A 12,500-nucleotide genomic window follows, 5' to 3' on the forward strand; every position below is an offset into this window, starting at 1 on the left:
AAATTGTCCAAAGCTGAAGCGCCGCTGACGGGAGCGATTATTCCGCCCGAGAGCATCCCGAGCCAACAGCGGCGCGGGTCCGGGGCCGGGCCAGGTAGGTCCGTCATCCGGGAAGAACCGCGCGCGCTTGCCGGGAGCCCGAGCGCCCAAAGGGGCGAATCGACTCCTCCAGATATACCGCCGAGCAGCCAGCCAGGACACCGGGGCTCTGCCCAACAGACGCGAACCGAGGCCCGCGGAAGGACAGGCTGCGCACCCGGGCCGTAGGCCGGCACCCAGCGGGTCGCGACGTCCTACTAGGGGAGAAGTGCGGCCCACCGCACACCGGAACGGCCCCACCCCGCGGCGAGTGGAAAGGCAACCGGACACGACCCCGCCGCGGATTGCTCCGCGCGGGCGGCCGGCCCCATCTGCCGAGGGCGGGGGCCAGTGGCCGGATGGGCGTGAATCTCACCCGTTCGACCTTTCGGACTTCTCACGTTTACCCCAGAACGGTTTCACGTACTTTTGAACTCTCTCTTCAAAGTTCTTTTCAACTTTCCCTCACGGTACTTGTTCGCTATCGGTCTCGTGGTCATATTTAGTCTCAGATGGAGTTTACCACCCACTTGGAGCTGCACTCTCAAGCAACCCGACTCGAAGGAGAGGTCCCGCCGACGCTCGCACCGGCCGCTACGGGCCTGGCACCCTCTACGGGCCGTGGCCTCATTCAAGTTGGACTTGGGCTCGGCGCGAGGCGTCGGGGTAGTGGACCCTCCCAAACACCACATGCCACGACAGGCGGCAGCCTGCGGGGTTCGGTGCTGGACTCTTCCCTGTTCGCTCGCCGCTACTGGGGGAATCCTTGTTAGTTTCTTTTCCTCCGCTTAGTAATATGCTTAAATTCAGCGGGTAGTCTCGCCTGCTCTGAGGTCGTTGTACGAGGTGTCGCACGCCACACCGCCAGCCGGCTGTGCACGCTACCGAGAAAGTACCGGTATGCGAACCGCCAGGCGACGGGCGCGCATCGCACGTTTAAGGAGACGCGGCCGGCCACACAGGCGACCACGACACTCCCACGTCTCCGAAGCGGGACAAACGCCGCGCGCTTCAGTATACGTAGCCGACCCTCAGCCAGACGTGGCCCGGGAACGGAATCCATGGACCGCAATGTGCGTTCGAAACGTCGATGTTCATGTGTCCTGCAGTTCACATGTCGACGCGCAATTTGCTGCGTTCTTCATCGACCCACGAGCCGAGTGATCCACCGTCCTGGGTGATCTTTTCCTTTTCAGTCTCCCACTGTCTCTTTCAAGACAGTAGCATTTGCGGGACTGAGGCGTCTGACGGCCCCTGTTCCACTATTTTTTTTTGTGTCCAACGGCCTCACAGCCGATGGGCGTCGTACGGCTCCACACCGGAGCGGACAGGCACTCGGGCGAACGTCATTCAAAACCGGCGCCAGGCGCCAGGTACCGCAGGCCAGCCGCTCCAGAGCTTCAGCGCTCGTACCACACAACAACAACACTTCCGCTAGTTTTGAGAGGCACGCGTGGTTCCGCACGCGGCGCACGGCCACTGCCGTACAGGTAGCGTGTTGCGCGACACGACACGACACGCACATCGAAAGACATGCAGTCTAGTCGGTAATGATCCTTCCGCAGGTTCACCTACGGAAACCTTGTTACGACTTTTACTTCCTCTAAATGATCAAGTTTGGTCATCTTTCCGGTAGCATCGGCAACGACAGAGTCGATGCCGCGTACCAGTCCGAAGACCTCACTAAATCATTCAATCGGTAGTAGCGACGGGCGGTGTGTACAAAGGGCAGGGACGTAATCAACGCGAGCTTATGACTCGCGCTTACTGGGAATTCCTCGTTCATGGGGAACAATTGCAAGCCCCAATCCCTAGCACGAAGGAGGTTCAGCGGGTTACCCCGACCTTTCGGCCTAGGAAGACACGCTGATTCCTTCAGTGTAGCGCGCGTGCGGCCCAGAACATCTAAGGGCATCACAGACCTGTTATTGCTCAATCTCGTGCGGCTAGAAGCCGCCTGTCCCTCTAAGAAGAAAAGTAATCGCTGACAGCACGAAGGATGTCACGCGACTAGTTAGCAGGCTAGAGTCTCGTTCGTTATCGGAATTAACCAGACAAATCGCTCCACCAACTAAGAACGGCCATGCACCACCACCCACCGAATCAAGAAAGAGCTATCAATCTGTCAATCCTTCCGGTGTCTGGGCCTGGTGAGGTTTCCCGTGTTGAGTCAAATTAAGCCGCAGGCTCCACTCCTGGTGGTGCCCTTCCGTCAATTCCTTTAAGTTTCAGCTTTGCAACCATACTTCCCCCGGAACCCAAAAGCTTTGGTTTCCCGGAGGCTGCCCGCCGAGTCATCGGAGGAACTGCGGCGGATCGCTGGCTGGCATCGTTTATGGTTAGAACTAGGGCGGTATCTGATCGCCTTCGAACCTCTAACTTTCGTTCTTGATTAATGAAAACATACTTGGCAAATGCTTTCGCTTCTGTTCGTCTTGCGACGATCCAAGAATTTCACCTCTAACGTCGCAATACGAATGCCCCCGCCTGTCCCTATTAATCATTACCTCGGGTTCCGAAAACCAACAAAATAGAACCGAGGTCCTATTCCATTATTCCATGCACACAGTATTCAGGCGGGCTTGCCTGCTTTAAGCACTCTAATTTGTTCAAAGTAAACGTGCCGGCCCACCGAGACACTCAACAAAGAGCACCCTGGTAGGATTTAAACGGGGTCCGCCTCGGGACGCGAAAGCACCCCTTCGGCTCGCCCCACCGGCAGGACGTCCCACGATACATGCCAGTTAAACACCGACGGGCGGTGAACCAACAGCGTGGGACACAAATCCAACTACGAGCTTTTTAACCGCAACAACTTTAATATACGCTATTGGAGCTGGAATTACCGCGGCTGCTGGCACCAGACTTGCCCTCCAATAGATACTCGTTAAAGGATTTAAAGTGTACTCATTCCGATTACGGGGCCTCGGATGAGTCCCGTATCGTTATTTTTCGTCACTACCTCCCCGTGCCGGGAGTGGGTAATTTGCGCGCCTGCTGCCTTCCTTGGATGTGGTAGCCGTTTCTCAGGCTCCCTCTCCGGAATCGAACCCTGATTCCCCGTTACCCGTTACAACCATGGTAGGCGCAGAACCTACCATCGACAGTTGATAAGGCAGACATTTGAAAGATGCGTCGCCGGTACGAGGACCGTGCGATCAGCCCAAAGTTATTCAGAGTCACCAAGGCAAACGTACCAGACAAGCCAATCCGATTGGTTTTGATCTAATAAAAGCGTCCCTTCCATCTCTGGTCGGGACTCTGTTTTTTTTTTTTTTTTTTTTTTTAAAAAAAAAAAAAAAAAATTCTTTATTTCCATAAACAATGTTAATTTTACATCTAGCCCACTGCCTTATTTGATTAGTGGGCCAAGTTAGTTATACAAGGGTAATTAGCAGCTAATTCTAAGTTCTATGTAGTAACTAGTTAGTATATAAGTGAACAGTAAGCAATGGGCGACATTATTGTTAGTCTACTACAAACATTTAATCTTTAGACTAGTTACTAATCCTACAGCGTTACAGTTGTGTCAGCTAATTTATATAAACCTACTGTAGAGCCTTGCTCATTGAGCTAACCCCAATGAGCGTGCCCCTGACACTGGGCAGGCCGAGATGGTGATCGCTGCAGGTTACTAATAATAAAATCTAAAAACTAAGTCCTACAACTAACTTATCCTAATGTCAAGTCCGGTGCGTTGTCTGGTTTGGTAAGGCTGCACCCCACCCCCCCAGAATCCTGTGGCGCGGCGGATTCAGACTGAGGAAGTCGGCCTTTCCGCGCCCAGGCGGTTTGGGAGTAGGGTATCATATTCTATCTGTGTCCTGGGTTATCTCTTTTTGTGCTACTATAGGTCTTTCAGGTAGTCCTTTAGGACTTTCTGAGATACCGCGTTAGCCAGTTTGTTTATGATGTCGAAAGTGTCGCGATGTCTGATTAGTCTAAAAGTGTCGTTATGTGGTAGTTGGTCCCGCAGTACTGAGGCCACATCATTGAAAAGGGGGCACTCGTAGACTACATGGTCAGGAGTACCCTCCGGAACACCACAGTCACACGCAGGTGTCGCCTTTTTACCAAATCGGCATAGATATGTCGAGTACGGTCCATGCCCAGTGAGGAAGTGGATGAGTCCCCGGGATGGATCGAAATGTAACATTTCCATCCTTTCCCTAACATCTGGTAGGAGCTCAAAGGTACGACGCCCTGTTTCTTCGGTTTCCCACGAAAGTTGCCATAGCAGCTCCCCTTTTTTCCTAATTTCTACTTTATTTTCTGTCCTGCTGCCCAGAATTTCCTCGGTTTTTTCCAAATTCCCCTTTTTAGTCCAGTACCAAGCGGCCTGCTCCCGAATTTTGATATCCAGGGGGCAAAGCCCCATAATAACTAACAGGGCTCCTCCCGGTGTAGTTCTGTATGCCCCCACTGATCTCAGGATCATATTTCTCTGCACTCTCCTCACTGTCATGGCGGGCACCACCCTCGTGAGCCTGTGTGCCCAGACTCCGGATCCGTAACCCACTATGGATGTTAGTATACTGTTATGATAGAGTTTGATGAGATGTGGTGGAAGATGAAACCGCTTATGCCCAATGGAGATGAGGTTGTTGAGTACCTGTAAAGCTCTTTGAGTTACGGTTTCAATGTGTCTACTGAAAGTCCACCTTTCATCAATGATGATACCTAGATAGCGTGTCTCACGTCGCCGGAGAACTGGTGATCCATCTATCCTAACAGTTGGGTTACGAGCTAATTGTCCCTTTAGAAGAAGATAGGTAGACTTGGCCGGTGAAATTGTCATTTTTGTCTTGCGGCACCACAGTTGGAGTGTGTTTATTGCTCTCTCGATCTTAGGCTCTATGTCCTCTCGGCTACGGCCGCCGACCAGTAGGAGGAGATCATCTGCGTAGGCTATCACCTCCAGCACTTCGTCGCTTTGTTGTAATGTATCTAGTAAGGGTTCCATGTGGATGTCCCAGAACAGCGGACCCAGTACGGAACCCTGGGGACATCCCTTGGTGATAGTTTTCCTTGCTCTTGTGCTAGCAGATGATAGCCAGACCTCCCGATCTTCACAATAGCTCCTCAGACAGCCATATAGCGGCCCTGGACACTCCTTCTCCCTTAAGCAGGAGAAGAGCGAAGGCCACCACAGGTTGTCGAAGGCGCCACTTATATCCACCATGATGCCAACAACGTACTTGTACGGGGTAGAGCCGCAGACCTCGGCCGCCAGGGCGATTGCATCAGATGCCGATCGTCCAGACCTGAAGCCAAACTGCCTGTTGCTCATTCCGCACAGCACTCGGTGTGCCGCCAGTCTATCAGCCAGAAGTCTCTCCAGAATCTTCCCAAGCAGATCAAGCAGGCAGATAGGTCTATAAGATTTGGTTTCTGCTGGGTCTTTGTCAGCCCCTTTCTTTATAATTACCACATTTGCCCTCTTCCATATTCGAGGGAACTTTTTCTGCTTGAGGCATTCGTTATATAAATGAGTTAGAGGGGCGACTATCTGGGGGGCCAGGAATTGCACCACTTCCGCCACAATACCGTCTGGCCCAGGAGCTTTTCCTCTCTTCAGGGAATTTATGTGGCCAGCTACCTCTTCTTCTGAGAATGGGTAGACTGCCGTATCATTTTCATACGCATTGTTGTTATTCTCCCGCAGCTGCCGTTGTTCATCTGTCTCATCCGCTGTATCATCAGGCAACAGGGAGTGGAGAAGGACCTCAGCAGTTTCCTGCCAAGACCCCGTCATCCGGTCCCCATGCCTGACGGTTGAAAGCTCCATCGGAGAACGGATCTTTTCCCGGACAAGCCTGTAGGGAACTCCCCATGGGTCTAATGCTAGTTGGTTCAGAACAAAGTGTTCCCAACTTTTTGTTCTAACTTCCCGTAGCTGTTTTTGGAAGTTATCTTTGGCTTCCCGGTAAAGCTGCAGCCATCTTTGTCTTTCTTGCCAGACGACACTGCGCTGGTAGTGCCTCCTGAGCCTTCTGACCGACCGGCGCATCTCCTCTAGTTCAGCAGACCATGGTGATGGAGAGGCCGCCATGGCCCTCCTCCTAGTAGGTACGGCTGCCTTGACTGCTCGAGTTATTACTGAGACCAGTTCTTCGGCTCTGTTGTCAACGTCAAAGTGTCTGTGGTCGTCACCTTCTGATATCGGAGGAATGTCGCACTCCCCAGCAAGTCTCTCCCAGTCGGCTCTATTGTAATTGTATTGTATTTCCCACCCCATGGCCCAGCGGCTCTCGCCATCTCCTATGTTGAAAGTAATAAGATTGTGGTCACTTGTAGTGGCATTCTCAACTACTTTCCATTGCTGGATTAGGTATGCTGCGTTTGGCGTAGCCAGGGTCACGTCGATGTTTGTGCCTTGGCCCCCTCCCGCCGCATAGGTCGGAGGGTTGCCTGGCTTGTTAGCCACTACAAGCTGCAAGGCCATGATGGCTTCTTCTGCCTTCTCTCCATTGGGATCCCTGGTGCCGCTGTACCATAAGGGGGATTTGGCATTCATATCGGCAGTCACAAATGTTTTCCGCCCCCGCAACGCCGTGATAGCTGTGGTGAGATGAGCTAGGTGTCTTTCAATATCATCACCATATTGAAAGTATGTGTTGATCATAATAATAGCTCCTGCTGGAGATTGCAGCTCCACGACGTTGCAGTGGCTGGTTGTGAACTGCGTTAGAACTGTAGCCCTTATCAGTTTGTTAGTGATAATAATTGCCGCTTTTGGGTCTTCACCTCTGCAGACGACTTGCCAGGTCGCAGCTGTGAAAGCTATCTTCCCGTTTAGGGAGTACGGCTCCTGCAGGCAGACCACATCCAGTCTCCTCTCCTCCACTTCCCTTCGCAACTCCTGCATGACAAGTCTGCTGTTATGGGTGTTTAGTTGGCCAATGGTGATTTCCGTCATGTAGTTGTCTATGGAGTGTATGTGTGAATCCTGTCATGAGGCCATGTTTTGTTCCAGTCGAATGTGATACGTCCATTTGCCAGAACAGCTTGTCGATAAATTTCATTCAGGTCGAATTTTTCTCCACGTCTGTCAAAGACTTTCTTTAGTAGGTCACGCAGGGCTCCGAAGTCAGTGGGGAGATTCACTGACTTGAGTTGAATTCTGTCCACAGCCTCCATTACCGAGAAGGTGACTCTCTGTCCATATTCATGTCCCACCCGAACCACATGTCTCAAGGCAGTGGTCAGGGTAGTCGGCTGCTCCAGCCTCGCCAGTTGCATGGTGAGTTCCAGGTTTGGATAGACTCTGACTGGATCGACAGGTGGCAGTCTCACTACAGGATCTTTTATTGCATCTGGTTCACTTGAACTAGTTATTTTATTTTCTTGAACTGGTTGTTTTGTTGTTATATTTAATTCTGCTGAGACTGCCACCGTCTCTGGTACAGGATGCCGTTGCCGTAGGTCTTTTGTCGGCCTTGTTTCCCTGCTTGGGGAGGAGGGGAGCGTGACTGCCAGAGGCCTCGTTTGTGTCCCTCTATCCGTAGTGGTAGAGTCGGTTTGAGTGCTTTTATCTACGGTTCTGGTTGTGGTGCCCATGTGCAACCTCAAGAAAAGCTTGAAAGCATTCGCCCTCAGGGCATCCCTCCTCCTTTTGCTAGGGGATTTCCTTTTGGGCATCCTGTTGGCTTTGATTTGATCAGCCATAGTCTATTCTTGAAATAAGCCTTTGTTCCAGAAGTCTGTAGGTGGGGCAGCTACGTCCCGTGGTACCACAGGGCTTTTTACCCCGTCTCTTGCAGGGGATACAGACCGCCGCAGCCCTACAGTCCTTCCTGACGTGGCCATCCTCGCCACATTTCGAGCAGGCCGACCCCCTGGTACAGTGCCTCAAAACGTGGTCGAGATCTCCACAATTGTGGCAACGCGGTACGACCAGAAAGTCGCGTGTATTAATGGCGTGAAAGCCGACATATAGTCTGCCCATTGCTGTAATTCTTTTCCACATGTGAGCGGAGACCTCGGCAACGTGATGGACCACATCACGGTCCCGAGGCCCGGTTTTGAATCTCAAATTGAAGTTTGCTTTAAATTCTTCTTCTGTCATATCATCAAAATTCTGAGCCTTTATAGATTTTTGCAGTTCTTCATTCGTCATGACTGTTGGTACATCATACAAGATGACCAATGGGTTTCTTTTCCTCGGTGGCTCGCATTTGACCACCGAGTTTAGTTTTGCATTATTTAACAGTTTCTCTTTGTCTTCTTCTGAAGCTACTTCAACAATGACAGAGTTTCTGCTGGGTTTTACCTTATTTATTTTAATTTTGTCTTTAGCTGGATTGATAGTTGTCGTAAGCAATTCCTGTATTCTTTTTACGCTAGTGTCTTGGCCTGGTAGGGTTCTTAGGAATACCGTTGTGTCCGATCTTTTAGTTACTTTTGCAATGGTATCCTTTGTAGTCTGCGGTTTTGGTGGCGCTTGTGCGACCACCGCCGCCCAGGTCTTTCCGGGTTGTTTCCTTAGTCTCTCATTTTCTTTTGTCAGTTCTTCCACTCGGCCCTCAAGCTTGGCGTTTGCGATAGCCCACGCCGCCAGTTCATTTTTGATTATAGTCAGAGCCGCTTGACTAATTTTACCATTTTTAATATGTTGCTCGAGGAGCAATGATATTCTCGTGTGTCTTTGTAGAACGTTTTCCTCAGTTGCCTGTCCCGACTCGTCCTGAGGAGCGGGTTCAGACATCACGGAAGCTCGCGTTGGCGCACTCGAATCACTCGTTTCTGGTGTAGCCATGATGAACGAGTGATAAAAAGGGGGTGGGAGCCCGTCTCTTGCCCCGGACCGGCTCCTCTGGCATGGGGGGGGACTTCTGCAGCTCGCTCACCGACCTCGCCCCTAGGTCAAGAGCACTCCAGAGCTGCTGGGTTCAGCGCGCCGTTTCCAGCGCACTGGTCCCCCTCGGTGACTTCGTCATCGGCGATTTCACGCGACGCACCCCGGCAACTGCACCCCGCACTCCGGAGAGGCGGATGCACCTCTCGCCCTTCGCCGCCTACTTGCCCGAGTTTCCACCTCTCGGCCAGGGACCCACTCCTACTCAGGTGGCGGGCCGGTCCCCCAGGCGTTCGGCGGTCTGGACCCATCTAACCTGGCCCAGGCGATGTTACCACCACCTGGGTTTGGCAGAACACGCCCCGGATACCCAGGGGCGCGGCGAAGCACCCTTGCCGACACGCGCCGCGATCCCACGTCGACAAACGAGATCGCCGGCATGCAGAGCACCTGTTGTTCTGTGCCCTGCGAAAAGAAGGGACTGATGTATGGTCCCTCGACACAGCTCCCCCTGTGCCATGCACCCTTCGCTTTCGCATCGGGTTGGGTCGCAGCTCTCCCTTTTGTCGCAAGGCAAAAAGCCAAGCTTAACGTCTGGCACCACGGGAAGGCGGAAAGAGCCACTTGGGAAGGAGAGGCTGTAAGAGACGCGTCACTTCCCCTGTGAGGACTGCCGCGGCACGCCCGTCTGGAAGCGATACGCCCCAGTGCGAGCCTCCGTGCCTTACGGCGCGCCGGCTACGGGCGGGCCCGCGCCGAACGCGCCGTCGAGCGACCGACCTCACGCCAGACTCTGTTTGCATGTATTAGCTCTAGAATTACCACAGTTATCCAAGTAACGTGGGTACGATCTAAGGAACCATAACTGATTTAATGAGCCATTCGCGGTTTCACCTTAATGCGGCTTGTACTGAGACATGCATGGCTTAATCTTTGAGACAAGCATATGACTACTGGCAGGATCAACCAGGGAGCTGCGTCAACTAGAGCTGAGCAGCCGGCCGCCCGGGAGTGTGTCCCGGGGGCCCGCGCGAACACGCAAGCGTCCGCTCAATTATTCTGCAAACAGGAGGAGGCCGAGCTCCCCTGCACGATACACCTCGAAACCCTCTCAGGTCCCGGCGGCGCGCAGCGCCGTCCTAGGTACTTGGTCGGTTTCGAGAGAGGCGCAATCGCCCGGAGTTAGGCGAGTAGACGGTTTTAGTGCGAACACCCTTGCTCCCAACTGAGCTTGCCGCTGCCGACAGAGGCCCGGGAGCGTGCTGTCGTGGCATTGCCGGCGGGAGACAACACGCGCCACCTATGGTGACCGGCAGCTCCAACGCCAGCGCCACACAAGGGCAAAGCCCCACTTGGGTGCAGAAGCGAACTCTCCCAGCACAGCGCACGCGCCAACACGTCCGCACAACTGCGATACAAACCACCTGCGAGAACCGCTGGGGCGACCGAGCAGCAGACGGCGTCGCGGCGCCGAGTGCCAGGCGGCGGCGCATCCTCAACGCACACAGTCCTCAATCAGACCAGCACACTGCAGATGTCCACCGCGCTTCGCACCGGGCTCGGCTGAACCAACTTTGGCCGCCAGGCGCCGCGTGCAGGGTGCGCCGCAGCGTAGCTGCGCCGCCTGCCGGGCCCGTCGGCTGGCGCTCCTGCCACTCGGCGCCCCCCACCAGCCGCCTGTTGCGCGTGCGCCCACGCAGCGCGCGGCCAACACGCCGGGCGGCCCCCCTTCACCGGCCGGGAACAGTCCCACCAAGCCACCGCCGCGTATCGCTTCATACCCACATGGGCCTAGTCACGTGTGTGGATGTGGCGGGTACCGCTGAAACAACCGGTTAATAGCTGTACCGATCGTCGCCATCACAGATTCACCTCCAGCGTGAACAACCGCTCAACAACGGATTTCCAGTTCATTTGCGTATCTTGGGCAGTAAACGTAGATGTCCACCTACATTTGCGAATTCAACAATTCTTGCATGCCAGGATGTCATGTGTCACGACACGCTACATCAGACCACATACACACTGCGACATGTGCAGAAGTGAACACGTGGAAGGTGGCCCGCGCACGTATGCGATGTCCCTTCCGCGATCCACTGTCAACCGGCATCTGCGGCATGTCCCAGATATGGAACGCGGTCCACCAGGGTAGCACTTTGTGTGAGGCAATACGACAAAGTCGGAATACACGCGTCACTACATCACACGGCTCACGCTGACCTGACCTGACTCACCGCACCACCACCCCCAGCGACCCAGGGTGACATACAATGCGTTCGTACGTTCCTCCCACACGCCTCTACGGCGTACCACAGTGCAACCTAGCTGTTATTGGGAGACGAGACAAGTAGCATCGAGCACAACATATGGAAATTGAGATTCGACACCGTTGGGCACAGCCAGCGTACGGTCACACGTATCACACTACTTCACTCTGTACGTAACGACCGATGATCGGTACAGCGTGTGGGTTACGCGTACGACATCAGCGGACAATGGACACAGACCATACCACGACGTACACTGAGGGCGTCGACATCTGAACGCAACTGAACAGCTGCGAGGCTCATTTAACACTCAAACGCCAGACCGACCAGCTTGAGAGGACGGAGACACAAAGAGAGGGGCAGAGGGGGGGGGGGCGATATAGTCCTATTGCAGTACAATTGACAGTGGATAGCGGGAATATGTGGAAAGTAAGCAACACTCGCAAGACATCTACATGAGGATAACAACGACACCAGAGATTCCGAGCAGTGAACTATGTTAGGCAAAGGGACAACGTGGGTTAGGTTAAGGGACAACGTGGGTTAGGTTAAGGGACAACGTGGGTTAGGTTAAGGGACAACGTGGGTTAGGTTAAGGGACAACGTGGGTTAGGTTAAGGGACAACGTGGGTTAGGTTAAGGGACAACGTGGGTTAGGTTAAGGGACAACGTGGGTTAGGTTAAGGGACAACGTGGGTTAGGTTAAGGGACAACGTGGGTTAGGTTAAGGGACAACGTGGGTTAGGTTAAGGGACAACGTGGGTTAGGTTAAGGGACAACGTGGGTTAGGTTAAGGGACAACGTGGGTTAGGTTAAGGGACAACGTGGGTTAGGTTAAGGGACAACGTGGGTTAGGTTAAGGGACAACGTGGGTTAGGTTAAGGGACAACGTGGGTTAGGTTAAGGGACAAATTGAGTTAGGTTAAGGGACAAATTGAGTTAGGTTAAGGGACAAATTGAGTTAGGTTAAGGGACAAATTGAGTTAGGTTAAGGGACAAATTGAGTTAGGTTAAGGGACAAATTGAGTTAGGTTAAGGGACAAATTGAGTTAGGTTAAGGGACAAATTGAGTTAGGTTAAGGGACAAATTGAGTTAGGTTAAGGGACAACGTGGGTTAGGTTAAGGGACAAATTGAGTTAGGTTAAGGGACTAATTGAGTTAGGTTAAGGGACAAATTGAGTTAGGTTAAGGGACAAATTGAGTTAGGTTAAGGGACAAATTGAGTTAGGTTAAGGGACAAATTGAGTTAGGTTAAGGGACAAATTGAGTTAGGTTAAGGGACAAATTGAGTTAGGTTAAGGGACAAATTGAGTTAGGTTAAGGGACAAATTGAGTTAGGTTAAGGGACAAATTGAGT

At 52.9% G+C, this 12,500-nt stretch overlaps 1 non-coding gene and 1 pseudogene across 1 annotated transcript; both read right to left on the reverse strand.

Moving 5' to 3' along the window:
- Positions 1 to 915, reverse strand: part of LOC126315151 (large subunit ribosomal RNA) — a 4,792-nt pseudogene extending 3,877 nt beyond the window's left edge.
- Positions 916 to 1,103: 188 nt separating this feature from the next.
- On the reverse strand, positions 1,104 to 1,258 carry LOC126315168 (5.8S ribosomal RNA). The gene has a single exon (XR_007555891.1). It is a non-coding gene; the product is annotated as a 5.8S ribosomal RNA (ribosomal RNA).
- Between the last annotated feature and the right edge of the window lie 11,242 nt (positions 1,259 to 12,500).

This window comes from Schistocerca gregaria, unplaced genomic scaffold (assembly GCF_023897955.1).
Source record: "Schistocerca gregaria isolate iqSchGreg1 unplaced genomic scaffold, iqSchGreg1.2 ptg000565l, whole genome shotgun sequence".
NCBI classification, from domain to species: domain Eukaryota; kingdom Metazoa; phylum Arthropoda; class Insecta; order Orthoptera; family Acrididae; genus Schistocerca; species Schistocerca gregaria.